The 8,574-nt window shown below is 45.4% G+C and overlaps 1 long non-coding RNA gene across 1 annotated transcript in view; it reads right to left on the bottom strand.

Annotated features, from left to right (window-relative positions):
* LOC134736250 (uncharacterized) overlaps positions 1–8,574 on the bottom strand; it is a 144,823-nt gene that overhangs the window by 88,873 nt on the left and 47,376 nt on the right. The gene's annotated exons all lie outside the window — the stretch shown is intronic.

Here is an 8,574-nt window from a genome sequence, read left to right as displayed (position 1 = left end):
AGGTTTCCAATGTCTTCTGCACGTGATCCAGGAAAAAGAAGGCTTGTGTTCCAGAAGAAAACTTCAGGTTAGACTTAAGGAAGAACTTCCAAACATTGAATCAGGTGAGTAAACAAGAAAGTGAACTTTGTACTGGGAGGAAGGGCAAAGGTCTTTCAAAACAGGATTGAACCCCTCATCTATTGAGAGTGATTTAGAAGTATGTTTGGATTGACTCCTGGGACACTCTGAGCCATGGAGATAAGAGCTGTACTTAAGAGCCCCTTCTAGGCTCCTTTCCAGGCTCCAGAGGTTAATGTTTCCATTTAAATGGAAATTGAGTGCAAAATTATTAGCAACTGTTCAAAAGGAACCAAATTACAAGAGGCTGTTCTTTGTACAGTACAAACAGAGCTGCTGCTGGTGTCCTGCACCTTAAATACGAAGGTGAGTCCTGCTGAAGTTGACTCCTCTACCCTCAGAGGAGCTGAACCCCTGAAAATGGTTCATTTGGAACACAGACTGGGAAGCCAGAAAGCTCCCCTCTGGCCTTGGATCCTAGTAAGCCCCAAAGGAGGGTCAGATGCAGAAGTTCCAAGAACATCTGCAGAATACGGGTCACATCGGTTCTCACCTCCCTGGCATTGCCTGGCACATAAAATCAATCCTCATTACTCACCAATTCCATATTTTCAAATTCACCTCCTCACTTAAATTTATGTATAACCCCAAAATCAATGCCCGAAGCACTTTTTGCGGTCATTCGCAAGCATGCACAGAGCAGTGACAATTTTGAGAAGCCTGACGTGCACGTTCCCAGGTGAGACGGAGCAAGGGGATGCTCTGCCTTCTCATTTCAGCTCTCATACTGTAAACAAATGTCCTTTTTTATTTGAGACAGGGTCTGGTTCTGTCAGCCAGGCTAGAGTACAGTGGTGGCACCATCATGGCTCACTGCAGCCTTGACCTCCTGGGCTCAAGCCATTCTCCCACCTCAGTGTCCTGAATAACTAGGACTACAGGCATGCACCACCACACCTCGCTAATTGTTTAATTTTTTGTAGAAACAAAGTCTTACTGTGTTGCCCAGGCTGGTCCCGAAGTCCTGGGCTCAAGCAATCCACCCACCTCAGCTCTCCAAAGTGCTGGGGTTACAGATGTGAGCTGCCACGCTCACCTAATAAGTATCTTTGTCATGGTCTATTTAGTACCACATTTTTTTTTTGGTCAGTCTACTATGTAAAATGGCCACCAAGTGTAATGCTAAAAGCACTTTCTAGAATTCCTATGTGCAAGAAGGCTGTGAAGTGCCTTAGGGAGAATATATGTGTGTTAGCTAAACTTCACTCAGGCGTGAGTTCTAGTGCTATTGGCCATGAGTTCAATGTTAACGAATCAACAATGCATATAAAATAAGGTGACTTTAAACAGAAAGACACACAAGACAAGGTTATGTATGGATCAATTGAGGAACATGTGACCAGAGGCTCACAGGTCTGCACTTCCCCTAGAAAAAATGGTTCATTTTTGGCTAATTCAACACTAGCAGAAACATTACAAAACACAACTCCTGCAAATAACAAGAATCAACTATTGTAGGTGTTCAGTCAGTGATAACTATGACTTCTTCACAGGGTTATCTCTGAGCTCAAATGTGGAGGTGCTGTTTCAACCCCTTGCCAGCAAGTTTAAAGGATATTCTCACCCAAAAAAAAATGCCTTGCTTCTACAGCCCAATTTTTCCCATGCTCAGATCTGCACATCCCAGTATAAAGTATAAGGCCCAACAGGACAGAGAAGGGGTTATTTCTAGAAGGTTCCATGATTCATAGCCATGGTGGAGTCCTCTCATCTGAAACAACAGAGGCTTCCCAAAACCCAAATAGTAGTCAGAGCATAAAACTTCAAGAATCCAAAGCTTAAAAACTCAGAAAGAGTAGGGTCACCCAAATCAAAAAGGACGGGAGCTGGCAAAGTCTAGCTCTCAGTGAACCAGGAGCCAAGACCCAGCCTGGGACAGGGAGGCCAAAAACAGGCGAGGAGACCACCAACAGCAAGGGCTTGGGGAGAGGGCCAAGAAACTGGCTGGTGTTGGGGCTTGCATTTATGACCCCTTTGTGGAGGTGGTGGGAGAGGGGAAGCCCCCTGAAAGGAGGTAGAACAAAAGTTGGCCTTCTCAATAAATGCAATGTGTTCACATAAATGCCATCAGAGAAGGTAGCCAAGGCAACCCAAGGCCATAAGAGAGTGCTTAAACTCCAGACAGGGAGAGGCAGAGGAAAAAAAAAGTACTGCCAGCTCTCAGCTTCTCTGAGCAATTTGCTCTTATCCCTCAACACTCAAGCCCCCCCTCACTAAAACAAGAGCCCTGGGTTTCATTGGACCCACCTTCTCTAAAAGGCGATTTAGCAGCTATTTATTGTTGATCAAGTTTGTCCCTTGGGAGGCCTCACCCTTCACCCCCAAGCTATTTATCAAAGCCTTCCTGCTGAGCTTATAGAATACTCTTCTTGATATGTTTGTTGGCCATTTGTATATCTTCTGAGAATCACACATCACTAATCATCAGGGCAATGCAAATCAAAACCACAATGCAATACCACCTTACTCCTTCAAGAATGGCCATGATCAGCCAGGTGCAGTGGCTCACACCTATAATCCCAGCACTTTGGGAGGCCAAGGCAGGTGGATCACAAGGTCAGGAGATCGAGACCATCCTGGCTAATACAGTGAAACTCTGTCTCTACTAAAAATACAAAAATTAACCAGGCATGGTGGTGGGCGCCTGTAGTCCCAGCTACTCAGGAGGCTGAGGGAGGAGAATGGCATAAACCCAGGAGGAGGAGCTTGCAGTCAGCTGAGATCACACCCCTGCACTCCAGTCTGGGCGACAGAGTGAGACTCCATCTCAAAAAAAAGAATGGCCATCATCAAAAAATCAAAAAATAGTAGATGTTGGCATGGATGCGGTGATCAGGGAACACTTGTACACTGCTGGTGGGAAGGTAAACTAGTACAACCACTATGGAAAACAGTGTGGAGATTCCTTAAAGAACTAAAAGTAGAACTACCATTTGATCCAGCAATCCTACTACTGGGTATCTACCCAGACGAAAAGAAGTCATTATACAAAAAAGATACTTGTGCATGCTTGTTCATAGCAACACAATTCATAATTGCAAAAATGTGAAACCAACCCAAATGCCTATCAAAGAATGAATAAAGAAACTGGTGTGTGTGTGTATGTGTGTAGATATATGTATATATGTGTATATATAGGTATATATGTGTATATATGTATATGTATGTATATATGAATATGAATATATATATGAATATGAATATATATATATATGAATGATGGAATACTACTCAGCCATAAAAAAGGAATGAATCAATGGCATTTGCAGCAACCTGAATGGGATTGTAGACTGTTAGTCTAAGTGAAGTAACTCAGGAATGGAAAACCAAACATAGTATGTTCTCACTCATAAGTGGGAGCTAAGCTATGAGCATGCAAAAGCATAAGAATAACACAATGAACTTCAAGGACACAGGGCGAAAGGGTGGAAAGGGGGTGAGGGATAAAAGACTACAAATTGGGTGCAGTGTATACTGCTCAGGTGATGGGTACACCAAAATTGCACAGATCACCACTAAAGAACTTACTTACGTAACCAAACACCACTTGTCCCCCAGAAACCTACGGAAACAAATTTTTTTTTTAAAAAAAGAATACTCTTGTTGTGAGAAGTTATTTCCATTTAACCACTTGGCAATGTTGCCATGCTCTTAGACATTGGGGTCCAGGAAATGGCCTGGCTGGCCCAGCTCTTTCAGGGTCTGTCAGCAGGGCCCATAGAGCTAGTGAGAAAGCCTACGCCAGTTATTCAGATAACTCAGGCCACATTGGTGTCTAGATTCATCCATGTGTATACATTATCAGGCTAGGTTCCAGCTGCTAATCCCAGATGAGGGTATATTAGGGTGTGTGTATGCGCACACTCACCTGTGCACACGCACATACACACACAGCAGCTCAGGCTGACTTAAGGCGTGAGAAGTTGGGGTACACATGTCTTAGTAAACATCCTTTCACATCCAGGACCAATGTTACCTTCAGCGGTTTGGGATCTGGCTCCTAGAGATAGCTGGATGGCTGGTGGAGTGTGGTCCACATCCTCTCGTGATTGTTCTGGCCTTCAGGTTGTCTTTTCCACACATCCCTAAGGCCGTCCAGCCTGGGATTTCTACAGGACAACTCTGGACTCGGAGGTGCTTGGGGAGCATCTCTCACTGAATGCTTCCTGTCTACTAAGAACTGGAACTGGCTTCTGGGATCATGGTTTATCCACAGCGGTTCAGGAACGGGAAAGCTTATTAAAAGTATAAAATCTCCTTGGATTTTTTTAAAAAGGAAAAAAACATTCTACAACTGTTCCTACTAAAACCTACTAGAGATAAAAATCAGGAGTTAGGACCCTTGGAGAAAGTCACCCAAACTCAGTTTGTGATGGAGCTGTGGTAGAATCCGGAATGACATGCTGCCTCTCTCTTCCCTGTTTCAATTCCTGCTTCTGCTTCCCTCTTCCCTTCCTCCCTTCCCTTCTTTCACCTCCTTTCCCCTTCTTTTCTCTCTCTCCTTGTTTCTCTGTCTGCAGGAATTGAAATGTACAACCACGGGCCACTCGGCAGGCTGGCTGACTACCATCATCAGCCTTCTTTCCCTCCATCACAGGTCATGAGGCTGCAGTTGCCTTGGAAAAATTCTGGTGCTACCCTCCTCAGTACAGGGAAATTTTCCTGGCTCCACCTTTTTCATTTTAAAGTGGTTTTTGTTTTCATGTCATTTCCCATTTCTATCCAATGGCCTCATGTCTGGATTTACTGTCTCTTCCCAGCCCCTTTGGTTTAATGGCTCAGCTGGGGGAATTGGGCTCTGATTTTTGTTTCTTTCGGGTTAGGTCTTCTCAGATCACCTTTATTTCTACCCTGCCTGGATCACGGTAGAAGCATGGTGAAGAAGAAGGTGGGTGTGTGATGGCCTCGAGAAAGTCCAAATGCAAAGATGCTCCGCCTACTCAACCTTTGCAAGGCTGGTTGGACGCACGTAAAATCAGGAATTGGTGTTAGGGTGAGAAAGGTGTCTCAAGCTCATGTTTGAAGCTCTGAGTTAATGTTGTTTTAAGCTGACTCAGTCATTAGATTCACACAGCATTGGCTAGGGGAGAGGGGCAGGGGGCAGAAGAGAGAGGAAGGAAACCAAGCGAGTAGGGCTAGAGAAACAGTTTGGGATTTGGGAGCTGTGGGAAGTGAGACAATTAGGGAGGAAAAGGGGGGATTTCTGAGAAGTGGTTTGTGGGTGAAATGGATTCCTCTTAGCATTCTTTAAGAGATCTCAATAAAGATTTAAATTAAATTATTATTTGTTGGTTGGCTTGCTCTTCTCCAAATGCAACTCTATACAGAAACTAAGAAACATGGAGCCACAGCTTTTTTCAGTTTATATCAAGACAGAGCCTAAGCTCCTCATCATGGCTGACCAGGTCTCGCAGACACATCTCTCACCATTGTTCCATTGAGAGTTCACATTCAGCCAGACTGAGCTATTTCAGATCCTTTTAATAGGTCAAGTTTTTACTCCCTCTGTCTGAAACTACCTTCCTATTATTCCCTTTCTGCCTTTCTTAGTCAGTTCATGCTGCTATGAGAAAAGACCATAAACCAGGTGGCTTATAAACAGGAGAAAATTATTTCTCCAAGTTCTGGAGGCTGGGAAGTCTATGATCAAGGTGCCAACAGGTTTGGCTTTCTGGTTCATACAGGGCATGCGTCTCATGTGTCCTTACCTGGTGGAAGAGGGCAAGGCAGCTCTCTGGGGCCTCTTTTATAAGGGCACTTACCCCACCCATGAGGGCTCCGTCCTCATGACTTGATTACCTCCCAAAAGCCCACCTCCTAATTCCATCACATTGAGGGTTAGATCTCAACATAGGAATTTTCGGGAGACACAGTCAGGCCATAATACTTCCTTTTTCCTAGCCAATTCCTACTCACAGTTTTAGCTTAGATGTCACTACCCAGCAACCCCAAATCTGGATTCCGTGGCTATCTTCTGTCTCCCATAGAACCCCAACATAATTCTTTCAGACTACATTGTAAGTGTGGATTTGTTGTCTTCTCCACCAGATTATAACCATTATGAAGGCAGGGGCTGTCTGTCTCACTCACCTCTCTGTGTTTAGCACAATGTCTGATATAGCCTAAATGCTCAATAAATGTCTACTGAATGAACGACTGACACTGAATGGGATGGAAGCTTCTTCCAACATACCAGGATGAATCCTGATGTTCTACACTTCTCCACCCCTGGTGCCACTTATGCCTCCCTTCCTGACAGTTTTCAGACTCCAGAATAGAGAGTTCACCCACTTCTTTCCCTGGAACCAAGAATGGAAAGAGCCTCAGCTTCTGGGTCCAGGCAGGTTGTCACCCAGGGGCTCACAGAGCATGAGCAGCCTCCGTGGAGTGGGAAGGGCTCTGTGTTGGATCCTTCAGCAGGCAGCATAGCCACCTGCCAGGTGTTCACCTCTCCAGGACTGCCTCTACCCAGCCTGGATGTAGAACCCAATCTCAAAGAGGACTTTTGTTTTTTAAGGATTTCCTTCCTCAGGCTGGATCTCTCTCCACTTTCCCAAATCCCTGCTGTCCCTAGGATAGGACTCCTTTATTCATCTCAGTAAACAAACATGTACTGAGCACTTACTGCAGGGAGGATCCCACAACTCGCCCTTGTTATCGTGTAATGTGCAGTCATCTGGTAGAGGATGCAACCACCCAAAGACACAATCAGAAAGTATGTGGAGGGAGGGGGTCCAGAGAGAAGTCTAATCCAGTCTGAGGGCATTCCTCCAGCCCACTGGGACATCCCTGGGGGATCCTCATTCTTTCCCAGTCAACCCTCTGTTCTCCATTTATCTCCTTTTCAATGGTTCTCTCTTTTCCTTCTTCCCTAGACATCTGGAGTCTCCTGCTGATGTGGGCAGTTTCCTGCTTCTCCTCTAGATAGTGAGAGCCTCACACCCCTACAGGGAGGTGTTGCCTGCAGTCTCAGCTCAACATCTGGTCATCCTTTGCTCACACTTGCTGACTTAGTCGGACCTCAGATTGAAGCATCTGAGGATGATGGGCTATGTGACTAAGGAAGGGGCTGCCCCCTCTGGAAGTTTAGATTATATATTTGTGTGCAGGACCTAGCACAGATAGAAAAAGCTATGCTGGGTAGACCTAACTTTGATTTAGATTGAACTCTAGAAGAGCCAAGGAGAATGTAAGCCTCATGTTGGGGAGGTCAAGTTACCTTCTAGCTCGAGATCCTAGAGAGACAATTTAGCAAAATGGGCTTTGAGGTCAGGCTGCTAAGATTCAAATCCCAGCTCTGATACTGGCTGATTAACCATTAGAGGAGTTATTTATCCTCTTTAAACGTGAGTTTCCTCAACTGTAAAACAGCGGTAATAGCAGCTCATACTTCATGGTGTTTCTATGAGGATTAACTCAGATAATTTGTGTAAAGCCCTCCATACAGTGCCTGATACACAGCACTCAATAAATGTCAGCTTTATTTTTGGAAATCCGTTTCAGGTATTGGATAGCCCAGTCCCCAAGCAAGACTCTGTGGGAGCCACATCTTGCTGAGAATGACAGGAAGAAGTTATTTTTAAAACAGATTACATGACTGGGTTAAGTCCCACTTTGGGACTCTGTGTTGCCTTTCTCCTTTGATTCCTTTTAGGTGAATCCTAGATGGGTGCCCAGCATTTTGCTTCAATCAACTCTAAGGAAAACACACACTGGAAAGTCTGCTAGTCTAGTCTAGCAACCCAGGGCTGGAAGCTAGGACCAACCAGAGTGACTCACAGCAAATCTCATCTTTCCCTGGAGATGCAGAAAGGAAAGACTCCAGACATCGTCACTGAAACTCCTTTGCAAGCCCCTACCTCCCATCACTGCACCAGGAACTTGTGTTTCTCACTTATGACTTGACCCTGGAGGGCTCTCCCCTTCCATGACTCCCCTCTGAGGATGCGGTCACTGCATCAGCCATCTCAGGCAGCACCCTTGAGTTACATGCAAACTGCTTCCCCTCAAAGATGCGGTACACAACTTACACAGCTGATATGGTGGGCCGTTGTCAAGTTTCCTCGCTGCCCAGCACCTTTAAACACCCTTCTTACATTAGAGGAATTTTCCATCCTATGCATCCTGCCTCCTAAAAGTAGAAACAATAACAGTCACTTTCCCAGCCTCCTTTGCAGCTAAGACATAAGCAGGTGGCCGAGGAGGTGCTGGGATGATAAGGTGACATTCTGGGGCCAGATGTGGCATGGACACTGAAGGCTGCAGTGGTGACAATAGTCATGTTCCTGGCAAATTGTGATGCAAATCAGAACATCCAGTTGGCAGCAGCGACAGTGCCACAGCAGTTTTCTCATTAGGCCAGTTCTGCCACGTGTAATGGAACATTATTCTGCACGTGTAGCCTGGGGCCTGGTTTTCCAGGCTCTGCTGATTCTGTGAGACACCCAACATCCT

This window comes from Symphalangus syndactylus, chromosome 3, assembly GCF_028878055.3.
Source record: "Symphalangus syndactylus isolate Jambi chromosome 3, NHGRI_mSymSyn1-v2.1_pri, whole genome shotgun sequence".
Classification (NCBI taxonomy): Eukaryota; Metazoa; Chordata; class Mammalia; order Primates; family Hylobatidae; genus Symphalangus; species Symphalangus syndactylus.
The sequence above is the reverse complement of the archived record's forward strand: the minus strand, read 5'-3'. Positions and strand labels throughout refer to the sequence as shown.